The sequence below is a fragment of the Acartia tonsa genome, chromosome 6, assembly GCF_053477335.1.
Source record: "Acartia tonsa isolate MP-2025a chromosome 6, ASM5347733v1, whole genome shotgun sequence".
Taxonomy (NCBI): domain Eukaryota; kingdom Metazoa; phylum Arthropoda; class Copepoda; order Calanoida; family Acartiidae; genus Acartia; species Acartia tonsa.
In genome coordinates this window covers 14,856,882-14,875,022 of record NC_137265.1, presented here as the reverse complement: position 1 = coordinate 14,875,022, position 18,141 = coordinate 14,856,882, and positions in this window count along the sequence as shown.

Below are 18,141 nucleotides of genomic sequence, written 5' to 3'. Positions count from 1 at the left end.
CCGAGGAGCTAGATTTGTTAGTGTCACCTAGCTACAACTCTCACTTACTCGTAGATACAGCAGATTTAACCGTCCCGTCAGAAATATCAATGTATTTTTTAACCCTTTTGTACCAAGTCCTAAATTTTAGGTCAGATTGAGACTAAGCTATTTATACTTTTTACACTTAGAGTCAGTCTGCCCTAAAACTATCAGTTTTCCTACTCAAGTTCTACTGCCAACCTTTATCCCTGGCCTTCAAAGTTTATTAAACAATTTGTTAGGACGTTATTTCCTCTAGCCTGGGTTTTAACCCAGACGTTTGTTTAATAAGCCAAAAGCGGAGGACATTCTGCTTTACATATTTATTAACAATATTGGGATTAAACCCTAAAATTAAATAAAGAGAAAAAAATCCATTTAAGTTTTAGTATTTTATTTACAGTTCTAAAATTCCAATTTAATTATTAAAAACTATTTCATTACAGGTTTTGTTGCTGTACGAGTTTACATCACAGAGGAACGGGCTTGCTGCAAGATTTAGAAACTGAACCTGAGATAGTGGTACCCCGAAAACTGATGATGTCTTCCCTTGTCTTCTCATATTTATAGACACATTCAGTGAAAGTTTTAATATGTGGAAGGTGAGCTAACCCTTTTTGTGATATGTACTCGAACAATACAGTGAGAATTTTATAGGAAAAAATAGCAAAATCACACATTTTATAGAAAAAATATTTAACATACACTATATCATTACTACTATTTTTAAATTACTGGTTTATCTACAATAATATCTAAATGTTATCATTTTATTTTTACATGTTAAAATTACAAATTTTGATAATCTATTATTATTTGATTGTTATACAAATTTATTGATATTTTATATAAGTTTATACCTATCCATTTTCCAAAGAAGAAAAATACACTTTTTGTGGTAAATTTGTTGTTTTATGGAAGCGTTTATCAAAGTAGAAAGTGTGTTTGTCTGTCCATTGCAATATGATTTTGTTTGCGCAAAAATAGAAGGTTGTAGCGCGTTTTATTCTAACTAGGCCATTTTAACATATCTGGATAAAACTGGATATAGAAACTGGATAAAGCGAGTGTTTTATTTAAATGATTTTCATGTATGTTAAAGTGGAGTGTTCGTCCGAGTCTTTGTTATGTTGGGTGATTTTGTTTTATTTATGTTTTTAGGCCCAGTGAACAAAGACAGGGTCGAGTTCCACGGATTTTACTACTTTATTACTGTTATTTTATAACTTTCTCTTTTTCATAAAGGTCAAAGAAAAGTACTTGTTATTTTATAAAATAATTCTTAGAAACTGTTTTTTGGGTCATATACGACCCAGGTAAATAGGTTGGTACGGGAGTATTGTTGTTGTATACAGGGAATAAATAATAGGTAAATAGGTTGGTATGGGACTATTATTGTTGTATACAGGGAATAAGTAATAGGTAAATATGTTGGTACGGGAGTGTTGTTGTTGTATACAGGGAATAAGAGATAGGTAAATAGGTTGGTACGGGAGAATTGTTTTTGCTTGCAGGGAATAAGAGATATGTAAATAAGGTAGTACGGGAGAATTGTTGTTGCTTGCAGGGAATAAGAGATAGGTAAATAGGTTGGTACAGGAGTATTACTGTTGCTTGCAGGGAATAAGTGATAGGTAAATAGATTGGTATGGGAGTATTGTTGTTGTTTGCAGGGAATAAGTAATAGGTAAATAGGTTGGTATGGGAGTATTGTTGTTGCTTGCAGGGAATAAGTAATAGGTAAATAGGTTGGTACAGGAGTATTGTTGTGGCTTGCAGGGAATAAGAAATAGGTAAATAAGTTATACATTGATTTCTGCTGGAAATAGGAACCTTGTAATAATCCCAGTTACCAGGAAGCAATCGTCACCAGCAATATTTCACTATGAACTGCACTTGACCCAAACCATCTTATATCTATATTCATCATCATCAGGCGTGTCTCTCTTTTGGACTCTGTAGTCCAGAGAATACGGCCACCCTGTTCCTCCATGATGTCCTGTCCTTGGCATGATTTTCAGCTTCTCCCCATGTTAATTCTAAGTTAAAGAGTTCTCCATTTTAGGGAAGCTTAAGTTTTGGGTTGGTTTGAGGCTACTTTACTACTACCCTATCTCCCATACATGTTATTTGTCAACATGCTAATATGGATCTCATTTATTGATCAGTTCGTTCATCTACTTGAAGGGAAGGGGGAAAGGGGTAATGTGGGTGGCTGGGAATATCATCATTTTAGCCAGCTGGGAAGTATCATTTTATTAGAATACATGAAAATCTGGTGCAACATCCAAGTGATTATATATACTCATTGCCGCGTAGTTTTGCAAATACAAATGTCCTAGCCCTTTGTGCCTGACAATATTTGAATACAAAGTTATTTCTCCGTAAGTAAAGTTACATATTTTACATGTACAATTATTATGCATTGGGTAGAGAGGGGCAATCAGGTTGGGATAGGATAAATGGTTATCCTTATATAAAAGTAACATGATGTGTGTCTGTCAGTGTGTTCTAAAGGATCTTGCTAACAGCTGAACTGATCTGGTTATCTTTAATAGTTAAGCTCGGAACTTTTATAAATATTTTAGAGGAAGCTACCACCACACTCCCAAGAGAAATTGCCCCCCAAAACTTTATTTTTAACATTGGAATTAAAAGTTGAGTGTCACCCCATAACCCCTTCCTTCAAGCATCCCTAAAGGCTTCTAGGGGCATAGCTGCTAGTATGTACAAAGATTGTTCTCTTGGGAATATTTCTCTGATGTGTATTATATTGTCCTCAGGATTTGATTATAACATTTTCTTTTTCGTTGGGGACTTTTATTGAATTTTGATTAGTTGGTTTATTAAGCTGAGTGTCCAAACGTTTCAACCCCTAATTATAGGGAGTAATTTTGTGTCTCATCATTGGGTATGAGCATCAATTTATCGGTCATCGTCTTATCCCTTCAGATCCCTGGGATAATACCCCCACCTACCCTGCATTGTTTGAATGGGACAATGCTTAGATAAATTTTATATAATCTCTTGTGAAAAAAAAAACATAATTTTAGTTATGTTAAAAAAATATTTACACTGATGCTGAAGGAAAAGCATAAAAAATAATTAAATATATTCCGCTAAACTCTTCCTTATACAGTAGTAAAAATTATTGTTTGTCCGTAAATATCTCAATAATCACTAAACCTATTGACTAATTTTGTTTTATTGATTAATTGTGGTCCTGGGATGGTTTTATACTATTTTTTCTACTACTTTATCGTTGTATTTTTTCTGCCTCTTTCTCTCCCTTTATGTAGCCCGGCCCTGTACTTTTTCTAGTTTAGCTTTAGAAAGAAATTTTTTTGTGGTTTGAGGGGAGTTTTTTTTCCAGGGGCGATTTCAAGCAGTTATCGAGATCTTAGAGACAGGCAAACAGACATGACTTTTTAAAGATTATTTAATTTTCTTTTAAAATGAAACAACTTAATATTTAAAGATAAATTATGATACTTAAAAAAAAATCTGGATCTCTGAGAAGCTTCACTGTAAAGGAGAATAATTTCGGTCAAGCGGTTACCGAGATCTTAAGCTACGGATAGACAAAAAGACATGACATCCTGTTACTTTTTTATCAAGATTACTTTTTTTTTAAATCGAAGTCCGGAACGGATATCTTTTTTCGTTAATTTAGGCATGTTTGAATTGTCCTATCGATCTCAAACTTTGCATGGTGATTCCTGAAGTAGTTAGATACGATTTAGAAAGCGTAGTAACTCTATAATCATTACTAGAATGTCCGTACGTCAATTTTAAACATGTTGATTTTTTTACTTTTTTACAACAAATTTTTATGTGATCTAATTATCTGATTGATCTGATTTTTGGTATATTGATTCCTGGGACAACAAAGTACAATATTATAAGCAAAGCAACTCTATAATCAAGTCTTATAAATGTAAGTATGTCCATAAACATTATCCTGTATCAAGCATTTTTCCAACAAATTTACTTTCAATTTTGCTTCGACTCGTATACATCTATATTCTGATTATTCAGTTCTTACATTATACAAGTTTTAATGTCCTTTTGTCCAACGATTTCAGTGCTTCGCTTTTATGGATGTTGTCATCCTTGTTTAAATAAAGATAATGTAAAATTGGAAGATAAATTATGACACTTAAGAAAAGCTAATCTGCAGCAATATTGACCAAATTATGTGAAAAAAATTCAAAAATTTTGTAAAATTGTTATTGTATGCAAAAAATTGGTTTAATAGTATCAATTTTTGCCTTGTGCCGTAGACATGGAAAAAAGAATTATTTTATGAGGTTTAAATCAATATTTTAAAACAAATTAGTAGAAGAATGAATTTGGTTTAAGGACGAAGGGGATATTGGACTGTAAATATATCTGAGCCCATTCTTGAGAGTATATGGGAAAAAAAACTTTAGTTACTTTATACAATTTACCAGTGTCCAAACTCAATATAATATTGTTATCTACAGATTAGATATTTTATTTCTTCCATTGTCTTATTCCTTAAAGTCTCTGTCATGACAGAGTCCTAATAACATCCATTTCAATAATATTTTATTTTCTCTAGGATGACGCAGTGAGGCATAAACACAATTTTAACAACAAGCGAAATAATACACCTAATGCAAAATCTTAATTTCCAAACCGATCAATACCCGCTGGAATAGAACCAGTTCTCAGCCATACTGAAAAATCATCTACAGCATCGTATTGCAGACAATTTTCTACGAATATTAAAACAAAAATCATAAAATATCAATAGGGACTTCGGGCCCTCGGTCCCCCTCGGGCTTAAAAAAACTGGTTGTATCCTCTAATTTTTCATTTTAATATCCGCGGAAAGCGATAAATAACTATTACTGATTACCTGAACCCTGTATTTTCTATTTAGAAAAATATTTTCAACTTTACTTCACTTCCTCTCCTCTCACACTTAACAAGAATGATTCACATTCCATTTGTAGCAAAGCTTTAGACAATTGTTAAAAGCGAAGCTTTTCTATAATTAGGGTCGGTCCGTCCGTACGTCCGTACGTCCGTCCGTACGTCCGTAACGGATAGCTTTTTCTGTTAATTAAGGCATGTTAGAATTGTCCTATCGATTTCAAATTTTGCATGGTGATTCTTTTAGTAGTTAGGTACGATTTAGAAAGCGTAGCAACTCTATAATCATTACCAAAATGTCCGTACGTCCATTTTAAACATGTTGATTTTTTTACTTTTTTAACAACAAATTTTTATGTGATCAAATCATCGGATTGATCTGATTTTTGGTATATTGATTCCTGGGACAACAAAGTATAATGTAATAAGCGAAGCAACTCTATAATCAAGCCCTAAAAATGTAAGTATGTCCATAAAAATTATCCTGTATCAAGCAGTTTTACAACAAATTTACTTACAATTTTGCTTTGACTCTTATAAATTTATATTATGATAATTAAGTTCTAACACTATACAAGTGTTAATGTCCGTTTGTCCAACCGTTTCAGTGCTTCGCTTTTATGGATGTTGTCATCCTTGTTATTCTTGGTTTAAGGGAAAAGACAATGGACAATAAATTGAAATTACCAATGATGATAAACATAATTACCCCTTCTGCAAATTGAAAAGTTTGTACACTAAAAGTACAAAATTCAATAAAAGCACCCAAAGATTTTGTGCTAACAGATGCGATAAAGTGGTTATAAAACTTTGAGTACCAGTGCAACTTACAGTCTAATTTCTCCTTCCTCCTTGATGATAAATCTTACTGCAAAGATAAAACTCCTAAGAAAATAATAATAAGAACATTACTAACTGGCCATCGGGTTGTACAGAATCCAAGAGCAGCTTCGCTACAAAAAGCACACTTAGGCACAGAAGAATCACGTATAGCAAAATTGGATGACCCAGCCATACGTCCTCCCACATCATCCAGTGATTTTAAGGAATAAGACAATAAAAGTTTGGGAAGTTTTTAAGGAATTTGGGGTATAGTCAATTTTGTGGCAATGCCTCTTAAGGGGCGTTTCGTCGTATTTTCACAGTAGCTTTTCCCCTATTTCTAGTCCCTGCGGGGCTAATTGCCTTACCCAATTTAACCTAACCTAGCCTAATATAACCTATCAAAAGCTACTGTGAAAATACGACGTAACGCTCCTTAAGGAGCGTTGTCACGAAAGGACTATACCCGGAATTTGTTGATGGGGGTGGGGGGGGGGCGGTCATTAAGGTTGATCCAATTTTGCTAAAAGTGAATGTACATTACTCACAAAATTGTGAAGATAATATTGTTTTTATGAACTTGTGCGAGCAATATCTTCAGGGAGGGTACAATGGACAATAAATTAATCTTCTCCCCAAATTTATGTGTGCGTATTCATGACTTTCGGTAGTGGTAAGATTTTAGAAGAATTGAGTGGGTGAGAAATGGTGGTAGATTAATCGTCCTCTCACACCCTGGCTAATCTAAAACTATTAAGAACAATCTACATCCGGACAATGGAATTAGAATATACGTGGATATTATGACAGGAGAATAATTCTCGTCAATTTAGGTTGCTAACATGAGCATCACTTATTGGTCAGTTCGTTCATTCAGTCGAAGGGGAGGTGATGTGGTAATTCTAACCCGCTGCTAGTTTAAATTTATCAGAGAGCATGAAAATCTAGTTTAACATCCAGGTAATAATATCTTCAAAACTCTTTTTCTAGATTAGTTTTGTACTATAATTATGGTCGGTCCGTATGTCTGTAACGAATAACTGTTATCGTCAATTTTGGCATGTTAGAACCATTCAATCCATTTCAAACTTTGTATGAAGATTCCTGTGACAGTTTAACAATTTAAAAAGTGTGGCAACTCTATAATAATTACAACAAGAAAGTCCGTATGTCCACTGAAAATATGGTAATTTTGAATTAAACCTTTTTATTTTATTTATGAACTACTGATTCCAATGACGATAAAGCAATATTATAAGCAAAGTATCTTAATTAACGAGGCAAAGACGGCTTTAAAAAGTTCCCTAGAATAACTATTGTAAAATTTGAGGTTAGTTTTTATGAAATAAAAGTCATTTAAAGCAAAACAATGAAATTATTTCGCCGTAAAACTAGATATAAAAGTTTTTATCTACATTGCATAATTCGAAGGAAAAACTTTTTGCCATAAAATTTTCAGATAATTCCATTTTTTTTTATTTTAGGTTTTTCCCTTCTTCCCTTACTTTCAATTTATTTCAAAAGTCAAATTACGTTGTATGGAAGTTTCAGTGATTAACTAGGAAGTTTGAGGAAATTTGCCCAGTTTTCTAACTTTTCAGAACAATATTTTTGTTTAATTGTTTATGTTTATGATATAATTTAAAACAAGGATAAATATAATCCTCTTTAGCTTTAGATGGACATCTGTAATCCCACTTTTAAAAGCGAAGACTTTCTATATTTATGGTATATTTGATATTTTGAATGGTGATTAGCACATGAAGCATCTAATTTAACAAGTCTTAAAATGGTCTAAATATTTGTCCATTGGCTTGAGCTAGAAACTTCTGTCAAATTTTAGTTGACTAAAATCAACATTGAATAATGGGCCCACAGACGAAATTTCAAAGTCAATTTAGAGATCTTTAACCCTGCAGAGTATCTTTTTCTTTCTTTAGTCCCCCTAACTTTACAGAATTAATACATATATATTTTTATTATGAATATTTAGGGAGGGTGGGATATAGTTGTCAAGATGGTAATAAAAGGGAATTTGTCCCAAGGATTGTTTTGTATGTTTTTTTTCATATTAAAAGTTGTTTATTGCATATTATGTCCCAAGTGCAGAAGGGATAAGACATTTGAAGAGAAAAAAGTTTTATGAAATTATTAAATTGTGATTTATTAGTTTTATGTGAATAGTACCAATTACCAAAATGTTTTTATGGCAGGGGTTATTGAATGTGTGAGTAAAATTAAAAACTTTTATTAAACGTCAAAAAGAAAAAAAACTGTATTAGGCCAATTTTGTACATAGGTAGCAAAGACAACATTTTTAACAAACAAAGAGTTTTTTTACATGGATAGTCAGCTTCTTTGACGATTTTTAATTGACAGACCATATGAGTTTTAATGTATGAACTAGGATAGACATTCGTCAGTTAAAAATACCATGCTAAACAAATAATGTAAATAACATTTTTTGTCCTACAATATGTAATGAGCTTAAGGTGTTTTCACCTCTAACGAGTCCCATTTATATTCTAAACTCATATTAAGAAAGGGATATTTCATCTAAAGAGAAACTTTTTTTTACATCCCATTACCCCAAAAACCCCACATTGTTGCTACATACCACTATATGATAGGAGCGAAGTCAGTAATTTTTAGTTCTTAGTTTTCTAAGGGACAATATGTATTTTTGTAGCGAAGCTACTATATAATTCATTTTGGCTTAATGACATGACAAAGTGAAGTATGTCAGTCCGTCCGCCCGAAACGCTATAGGGAAAATGTTATTTTCTCAGCTGCTATTCAAAAGAGAAAGATAAAATTTTTGGCAATTATTCCCTGTACCAATAAGCATCCAACTTATAATTTACATGGTCCGTCAGTTTGTCAGTCATGCTTCAAAAGAGAAAAATGTTTATTTTTTTCTATGACCTATTGCATATTCTCTCACTCTTTGTTTTCTTTTTTATGACACCTGAACATCTGTTCTAAAAACATTTTGACTGCTTGTACATCCATGTTTTTTTTTTGTTTTTTCGCTATTTATGAATGTTGTCATCCTTGTTAATTTATTACCTATGTATGGATTAGGCAGAAAAATTTGTCAACTTTCTCTTTATGGTTAAATATTAATGTTTTTTCAAAGTATGTTTCTTTAATATTTAAATATTTAAAGTTGGCTTGTAAACATCAGAATTTCTATTTTTTCTTAGGGAGAAATGTATTGACGTCTTAACAGCCCCAACTCTAGCAGTAAATGAAATGGTTCGACAAACGACGTACAATCATGGGGTTGGTTGTCTATAGGATGTTGTCCAAATGAACATTTCTTGTATTTAAAAGCAAAATAAATCCTTTCTCTGTAGATCTTCAGTCAAACTGTGATTTTTATGAAGGGACGGGGAAGGCAAGGGGAGGGAAAGAGAAGAGAATTTGAAGTAAAAGAAAGGTCAAGGGAAGGGGAGGTTAAGGTAAAGGAAAAGTGAGTGGGAAGTTAGGGGAAATAAAGTAATGGGGAAAGGAATTATCTGCAAGAAATTCGTAGCATTACAGACAGATAGACAAAAGGACAGACAGACACAAGTAAGTAAAATTATGTTTTACTTTTTTTGTAAAATTGTATTCACACTCTTTATGTTTAACTAAAGAGAAAAGATCGTTAATAATACTTTTACAAAAAAAAACAGTGCTTGTGACAAAAATGACTAAAACATTTTTACGCCAAATAATCATTGAGAAACAAAATGTATTGATTTAATATATTCCTTATTGTATTTAATAATATAGTAAAAGTTTTTAGGACAAAAAGTTTTCTGTAGATGTCTCATCCTTGCAAATGCAATGTGCCAACTATTTGTTTTCATTATAAATTTCTTATGCATATTAACAAGAATTTAAAAAATCCAAAGTTTTTTTTTCTAATTTTTAGACCTTTAGGAACTATGTGAAAGGTGTCGTCGGATATCAAAGTGTTTTTCAAATCAACTACTTTAATCATCTATATAAAACATACATACTTCTTATCCGTAAGGAATGGTACATTTGACTGTTAAATCCACTAGTCTTATTCGTTGGCTTATTTTTGTAAAATCTTGATTGGTTTGCATAAGAGGGAGTGTTCAAACTTTTCCATGAACAATTCAAAGCTACAGAAGGGGAAATTTTGTTCATAATCATCAGAGATGTACACCAATTTATCGTCCATTGCTTAATCCCTAAAAGTTCTTACTAACGGTCAAGAGACGCTTAAAATTAACAGTTACAAAGCAGACAGACATACAAAGTGAACTATAAAGTAGCTATGCAACTTTTTTAAAAATGAAAAAAAGGAGAGGTACACTATTAATAAACATTTTTTATGTAAAAATCATGAATGTTTTTCTACAGAAATGGACCTTTAAACATTTTATGGAACGACGCTACTCTATTAGTAATCGTGCCTGTACTTAAGTCTGTCCGTTTAATGTGCGGTTTACTCAGGGATCTTAAGAGATAAGACAATGGACGACAAATCTAAATACATCAAAAATGATGTTAAACAAAATTAAATTAGGCTGAAAGAAAACTCTACTAGTATGGAACCACCCTTTGAGTACCGGTTCCAATAATATCCCATTCTATTTCTCTCTCTCGTTCTCTATGAATACATAATCTTAAAGTGTTTTTTTTCTCGAAAACTTCGCAACTACTTACCGTAATCATCTTTGTTTTAGAGAAATGAATCTTTAACATTATTTTAGTGGCAATATTTTACTTTCTTTAGTTAAGGTTAGTGGATATTTCATCTAAAGGAAAACTGTTTTGCCTCCAAGCTTTCTGTCATACAAATAAAACAGAAATATTCTTAGTTGATACATTAGATTACAATTACAAGGAATAAAAATGCATTTTATCTCAAAAACACCTTTCTTGATAGAAGCGAAGCAGCTCTGACAGTTCAAAAAGTACACCAGTGAGAAATCTGATTTTCTCAGCTGCTATTTAAGATGGATTACTAGTTTCTAAGTAAAGTGTCTAATAAATATATGAATATCTAGTAAATTAGTTGTAGAAATAGGTATGTTATGGCCGAAAGCTTATTTACTAGGCTGCTATTTTTATCAAGAAAATTAGGCTGTTAATTACACTAGTCCCCAAAGTATTATTTTAACATTTTCGTATTCTTTGGCTCAACAACCTTGGTGACTTTTATCGAATTTTAAAAGTATATTACATTTAGTTGAATGTCCAAAAGTTTCAACCACTAATTGTAATCTACAGACCGATTAATTTTGTGTATCATTATTGGGGTTGCATATCAATTTATCAGCGATTGTCTTCTCCCTTTAGATCTCTGTGTTTCTATTGCAATTACTAAACGTTTACGTGATATGAACTTAAGTTTTGATATGTCCATATTTTATACGAAGTAACTGTAAGAAAAAAATATAAATATGCTGTAATATCAATTTATCCAAATAAAAGAAGAGATAATAAATATAGAATCTCTAGATCCCCAGTCACTTGATTCAACCAATAGGAACACAGCGTAAGAACAATTTGACCACATTATTGTTTAGAAATTGGTGCGAAGGGACAGTAACTATTTCATTTCATTCAAATAAAAAGTCAGCTTAGAATAGTTGAATTTTTAGGATAACTTTTTTCTTAAATTATTTTGTTTAAATATTACGTCGCTTGCATTATGTAATTGAAATATGTAACCAATTATAAACAAAGATCTTCATCTTCTAGAAATTCCTTCTTTTGTTAGACGGATTATTGTATGTGATTTAACATCTAGGATGAAAAATCTATTGGAAAAGATATACCCATAAATGACATATAAACGTAAACTGATATTTATCCGAATATTTCCCATATCTGTCGCAAGCTAAGTGGGGTACTATCTCAAATTTTGCTAGTTTATATTTTGGCTAAATAAAGCTTAATTTTAAAATGTTTGCCTTTCTTGTTTAGCTTATATGATTTTCAAAGATAAACTCAAACCATTTAACATTACATTATATATTAAGTCATAGATCCCATCACATAAACGTCTAAGGTAATGAGGTAGGGGGGAGTATACCTCTCACAAACCTTCAAAATTCCTCATTTTACACCTCTCAAACAAAAATGCTAGAACATCCTGCCCTCTACCCCTCCCAAAAATTAAGTGAATGATCTATTGAATATGCAATTCACCCCTAACACATACATAAAATAAAAAGAAAACATTAGTATATCCAAATTACATTATCTAATATGAGATTTTAGGTTAAACTTTTTTCCTGCTGCAAACATTTAACCATGATTGTTAATTTCGAACTATGCTATTTGCAACATTCAACAGTTTGAAAAATTTGACAAATTTTGAGTTATGCCTCATTCAATTTTTATGTTAACAAAATTTTGAGTTGCACCATATATCACAAACCATAAAAGTGAAGAAAAAAAATGTTATGGAAAATTTAATTAAAATTATATTCTTTCTCAAAAGTTTATGTTACACATCCACCATCAATGCAATAAGAGGAATTGGTAATTTTAAGAATACCCTTTTTTAACATTCTTGAGTTACCCCATATTGAAAACTCCTAAAATGGAAAAAAATTGTAATTTGACGGACTATTTCAACTTAAATCAAATCTCACATATTATCCTATTTGCAAATTATATATTACGAATTAAGTTTTGAGCAGTTAGCATGGATTGCTAATTTTAAGAATAACCTTTATCAACAAGCGCAATTTATTGGTTCAGCAAATTTTGAGTTACCCCATATTGAACACACCTAAAATGTAAACAAAATATAAATTAACGGGCCATTTCAAATTATATTTCACATCTCACATATCAAAACTTTTTCTCACATCAGAGTGATAGGATATCAGAAAAAAAGGCCAGAAAATAAGCAAGAATAAAATACAATATATAATTATCGCACCAATTATCGGGTTTTGAAAAAAGGAACAAATGAACTCTGAAAGATGTTTATTATATTTTTCAAATTTACATTTTTGTTTGTATGATATGTTGAGACAGTTCGTAGTATTCCCAAGGAACAAGGAAGAACATATGCGTTGTTTTCGTAGATTTATATTATTTCATTCAATGCCTCTTTCAGAGCCCCTCGCAAAACGGATTAAAACAGCCAATATGACAACACACTTTAATTTTTTTATATCTAAAATGTAGTAAGGTTTTTGACTGAATCATGTCTTAAGGAAATTGTTTTTGTTTGTTCGCCACCTATTATTGAGTCTCGCGTCTGGTATAGCAGCAGTATATTTAATAGTTCACATCTATTGTATGTATGACACGGTCCACTGTATGCTACTCTTGAACCCGAAACCTTACAAAATCATTTTGTAGATTGAACATATTAGATGTTTTTTATCCTAAATGTTTATGCTAAAATATAGCTTTTTAATTGATAAGCAAAAGGTTTTTATGTATCTTGTTTAACGTTTACTTCGTTTATTCACCCTTTTTTCCATCTATTCATCGATCATTTCTTTGTAAATTTGATCAGAGATCTTTAAAAACAAACATGACAACATCCATGATAGAGAAGCTCAATAGATTAGAAAACTGAATTTTGTAGCATGTCTGACAGACAGACAGACCAAGTAAATTATATACTGGATGCTCATTGGTTCGAAAATCTCCACAAAAAAAATGCTGTCTATCTCATTTCCCCTATGGCGACAAGAACTGATAGACTGATGGACAGACAGACAGACAACAAAGTTAATTATAAATTTTCTATAGGAATAAATATCTCGACTCGTGGTAGCATTATGCAGGAGTAGTAGCTTTTAAAACTGTTTCTGAACACATATACAATAGTATAATGTATAGCTACATAGATTAATAATAAGTAGAATAACTACCATATTTAAAACTATTTCTACCACATATACAATAGTATAATATATAAATACATAGATTAATAATAAGTAGAATATCTACCATATTTAAAACTATTTCTACCACATATTACAATAGTATAATATATAAATACATAGATTAATAATAAGTAGAATATCTACCATATTTAAAACTATTAATACTATATATACAATAGTATAATGTATATCTACATTCTACATAGATCAATAAATCTATCGTATCTACCATATTTAAAACTGTTTCTGAACACATATACAATAGTATAATGTATAGCTACATAGATTAATAATAAGTAGAATATCTACCATATTTAAAACTATTTCTACTACATATACAATAGTATAATGTATAGCTACATAGATTAATAATAAGTAGAATATCTACCATATTTAAAACTGTTTCTGAACACATATACAATAGTATAATGTATAGCTACATAGATTAATGATTAGTAGATTATCTACAATATTTAAAACTACATTAATAGAGGGAATAAGAGCGAGGCAAAGACCCTGTCCTTTTTTTGTATAGGGTCATTGGTATGCCAGCTGAAAGTTTCTGAAACATAAACACAGCCACGTCCCTACAAAAGAATAAAAAGCAAATTGCATAACATCTAAATTACTATATGAGCTACAATGTTTTCTACTGTTTTTAATTTTGTATTTACATTGTTTTATTGTTTTAATCATATAAACCCATAAAGTAAAAACTAACCAAAATAAATAAAATTACACACAAAAGCTTCTAACATTGGTAAAGTAAGATTGATAAAATTCATTTTCGTCTGCTAGCTAAAGGGTCCTTGCTATTTGGGGGAGGTAATTGTCAAAAATACACATTTATGCATATACATTCATAGGTAGATAGACCTGTTAATGGTCTGTAAATAGATAGATAGAGTGAATAGAGAAAGATTAAAATAATTTGCATGAAATTACTAAGTATAAAATATGCCTCTGCTATTTCTAACTAATAAATATATTACAATTAGAGAGTTGTTTCTCTATTCTATAATATCAAGTAGTAAGATTTTTTGTCTGAAGCTAGAGATCTCGGAAATCCCTGATACGAATGGAAACGTAACATGTAAATATCCTCATATCAAATAAACTCAAGCATATGAATTTTAAATTTGTTGATTCAACGTTGCGAGGGCATTTTTTCGTCCATGATCATTCTTAGCAAATCACAAATTAAAACTAATAATACCAGAACTTAATTATCTAATTATTTTGTTTAGTTGGTAAAAAATTAATTGTCAATTCTCTATAATTTATATGTCTATTTTCTTAATATGCTCAATAATGAAATATTAATAGCAGACATATGCATATTTTTATTTTTACCATGTTAAACTTGGTTACTTCTATTATATCGTCAAGTAGATCTTATTTATTCTAATATGATAGTAACACAATGTTTGTCTGTTTGCCACGAAGGATCTCACAAAAAAACTGAACCGACATAGTTCTCCTACAGCTTCTTGTAGGTCCAGAGAAGGTTTATTGCTATTTTTGAAGCGGGTAACACCTCGCCCCATAAGTAACCGCTTATAGGTTAAATAAAACTGTGGACTATTTACATAAGATGTTATTTAGTCGACACAAACTTATGTTAGGGGTTTAAAAATATAAAATGTAGCAAAAACTGAATAATTCTGGGAGCCAAAATAATTTCAATATATAGACACAGTATACTATAAGGCATGGGCTTTTTGCCAGGGATGTTTCGGGTTCCAGTCTGGACCACACCGCGTCATACTTTCATTTCAAGTTTTCATTCTTTTTTTTTTTTGATAAATTACAACTTTTTTGTGAGGGGGGGGGGAGAACAATAGACTCTCCCTGACAACCTAGAGCAGGGTTTTGCCAGGGGTTATTTTACTTATTTCAAGTGTTGATACCCCTTCGATAAATACTATTCTCTGCCTGTAGTAACTCTTCAGAGTCATAAAGAAAGGGATGGGACATTAAATTGTAAATTATACTGATACCCAAAGTCTCATTAGCGCCTACTTTCATTCATTAGCTTTAAATCTTTAGATGCTTTTTATCAAACCTTGAGTGCTAGGTTCAAAACTAGCAATGTCCAAGCTTTTCGGCCAACAACTTCAACCTACAGAAGAATTTTGTTCATCCTTAGGAAATGGGGATGTAGATTAATTTATCTTCCATTGTCTTATCCCCTAATATTCCTGATTAAGAGTATTAATTACCCGACATTTAATGATGATCAGAAAATTAGCTGTGTAACAGTGTAAAGCATAGTAATCAGACAATAGATCTATTACTCTAGATAGACATTCAGACACAACTAAAAAAGGAACAGATATAATGAATATTTTGTCACATATATTTTAAGGCGATATAAAGCTTCATCCCAAGAAATTCAACTACTAATAGCTGACTTATTATGAGTAAAATAAAAAAAAATGCCCTTTCGGTACAAAATGTTTTCATGTTTTAACCATGCAATGGCTTGCACAGCAATTAACCATTGGGATGTAAGACCATTAAAGGGTGAAAAAGGGGGAAGGCAGAGTTGGGTTCTTGAAAAATCTAACATCGCTGAATCGGCTATGGTAGCCAGATCACAAAATTTTATTTTGTACAAAATCTATAATCTAAAGAAAAGTGTTTTAAAATCATAGAAAGGTTATTAACATAAGGTTTTATTTACTTTTTTTGTAGATTTTTTATGTGATTTTGGAGGATTTTTTACAAAAAAAAACAATCTAAGGGGAGGGGGTGGTGTTGACATCCCCCAACCGCACCCCACTGGACTTCCAATAATATGGCCTGTTTTTTCCTACGTTATGTTCTTATTGGTCCAATATTGATTAGGTATCTAGATTTTCTAAATGTATTGTTGTGCCTAATAATGAGACAAAGAAGGGTGGAGTTAGATAACCCCGCCCGCCCTGTAGTGTAGTACAGTGCTAAACCAAAAGATTTATAAATAAAAAGATGTGACTTCAAAACTGCAAATTTCTAATTAGTTATTCCTGCAAATTTTTTTGTGCTTTTCAACTTTCATAAACATAGCCGTGCGTAAGGGGGTGGGGAGAAGGGGGTGAATTAATATCCCTTTTAGAATTGAATTTGAAACAGAAACAAGCTGCCTTCCCTTTTTTCAAGGTTTACACCCATTTGTCCAAACCCTGTGAACGCCACTGGCCAAAAAAAACAATTTGAAATTATTTTGAAAATATGAAAGAGCTATTTCGTGGTTTTGATTAAACATAAGATATAATACTGAGTACTTTATGGATGCTCATCTAATGAAAGTTAAATGTGCAATCAGGGGTAGGGAAACATATTGACCATTTATAATCAGCATTCCAAAGGGACAATACAATGGCCGATAAATTAATGTAATGATTACCCCTTTCTATAGATTATAATTAGCGGTTGAAAAGTTTGGACACTTAACTTAATTATACAACCAACTAAAATTTAACAAAAGTTTTACTGAAAGATCTCTATAACCACTTAACCGATATGTTTCTCTTTTAGAGTGTAACCTCTCATAGGTTCATTTTTATTTCATAAAATTTATATTGTCAAAATATGTGCGAAAACCAAGAATATCTGTGTCCTTGTTCTTTCGATATCAAGAACAACACCCCAAAAAGTTATTCCTAGAAGACATGATTAATTGTCTTACTAAGTTCCATCCAGGGAGGGAGGTGACATTGGGATGTAAACTTATGTGATACCCAAATCCAACTTTCTAATTAAAACCTTGGGTACTTGTATAAATGGAATAGTTAGTTTAAATTAGCAGTGGCAAAACTTTTAAGCTATAGAATCTTAATCTACAGAAGGGATATTTTTGTCCTTGTCATTGGGGATGTACACTAATCAAATAGTACTATCAATTTCAAACTTTTCATTTGGATATTTTTTAACAATTTAGGTATACTCTGGAAAACCATTCCATCTCTAAGACCATTTTCTGATTTGTTGAGTTCGCTTTTATGGATGTTGGCATCCTTGTTTTACGTGTAAAGACCACCTAATGCAAGTTATATCCTTTCAGTTTTAAAAATACCTCTTTAAAAAGTAAGAAGCGAGAAATCCAAAGCTAAGGTTTTACTTAATCTGTTTAGCTTTAAAAAAATTCTAGGGTTCTAAAATTTGTTTAATATAAAAGAATTACAATACAGGTTACGTCTATACAAACCTAAAATAAATCTATGAAATAAAGAAATTTAGCCCTTAGAAACTGGTATTGAGTGTTGATTTTAACCAGGCAGACAGATAGGCATTCAGGCAGGGTGGTGTTGGAACTCAGGAATGCAGGGATAGGACAATGCAAGATTAATTCGCTTCCTAGTCTAATGGTTTATCTCTGTATTGCAAAACTACATTTAAATAGCTTTAGAAAAGAATCTTTTCACAAAGGAAGAAAATTTTAAATGTTACCCTTAAGAAAAGCCCTAACCCTGTAGGATCATTCTAGTAATACTAACCCTTACCTAACCATAAGAATCCCTCAAGGGGC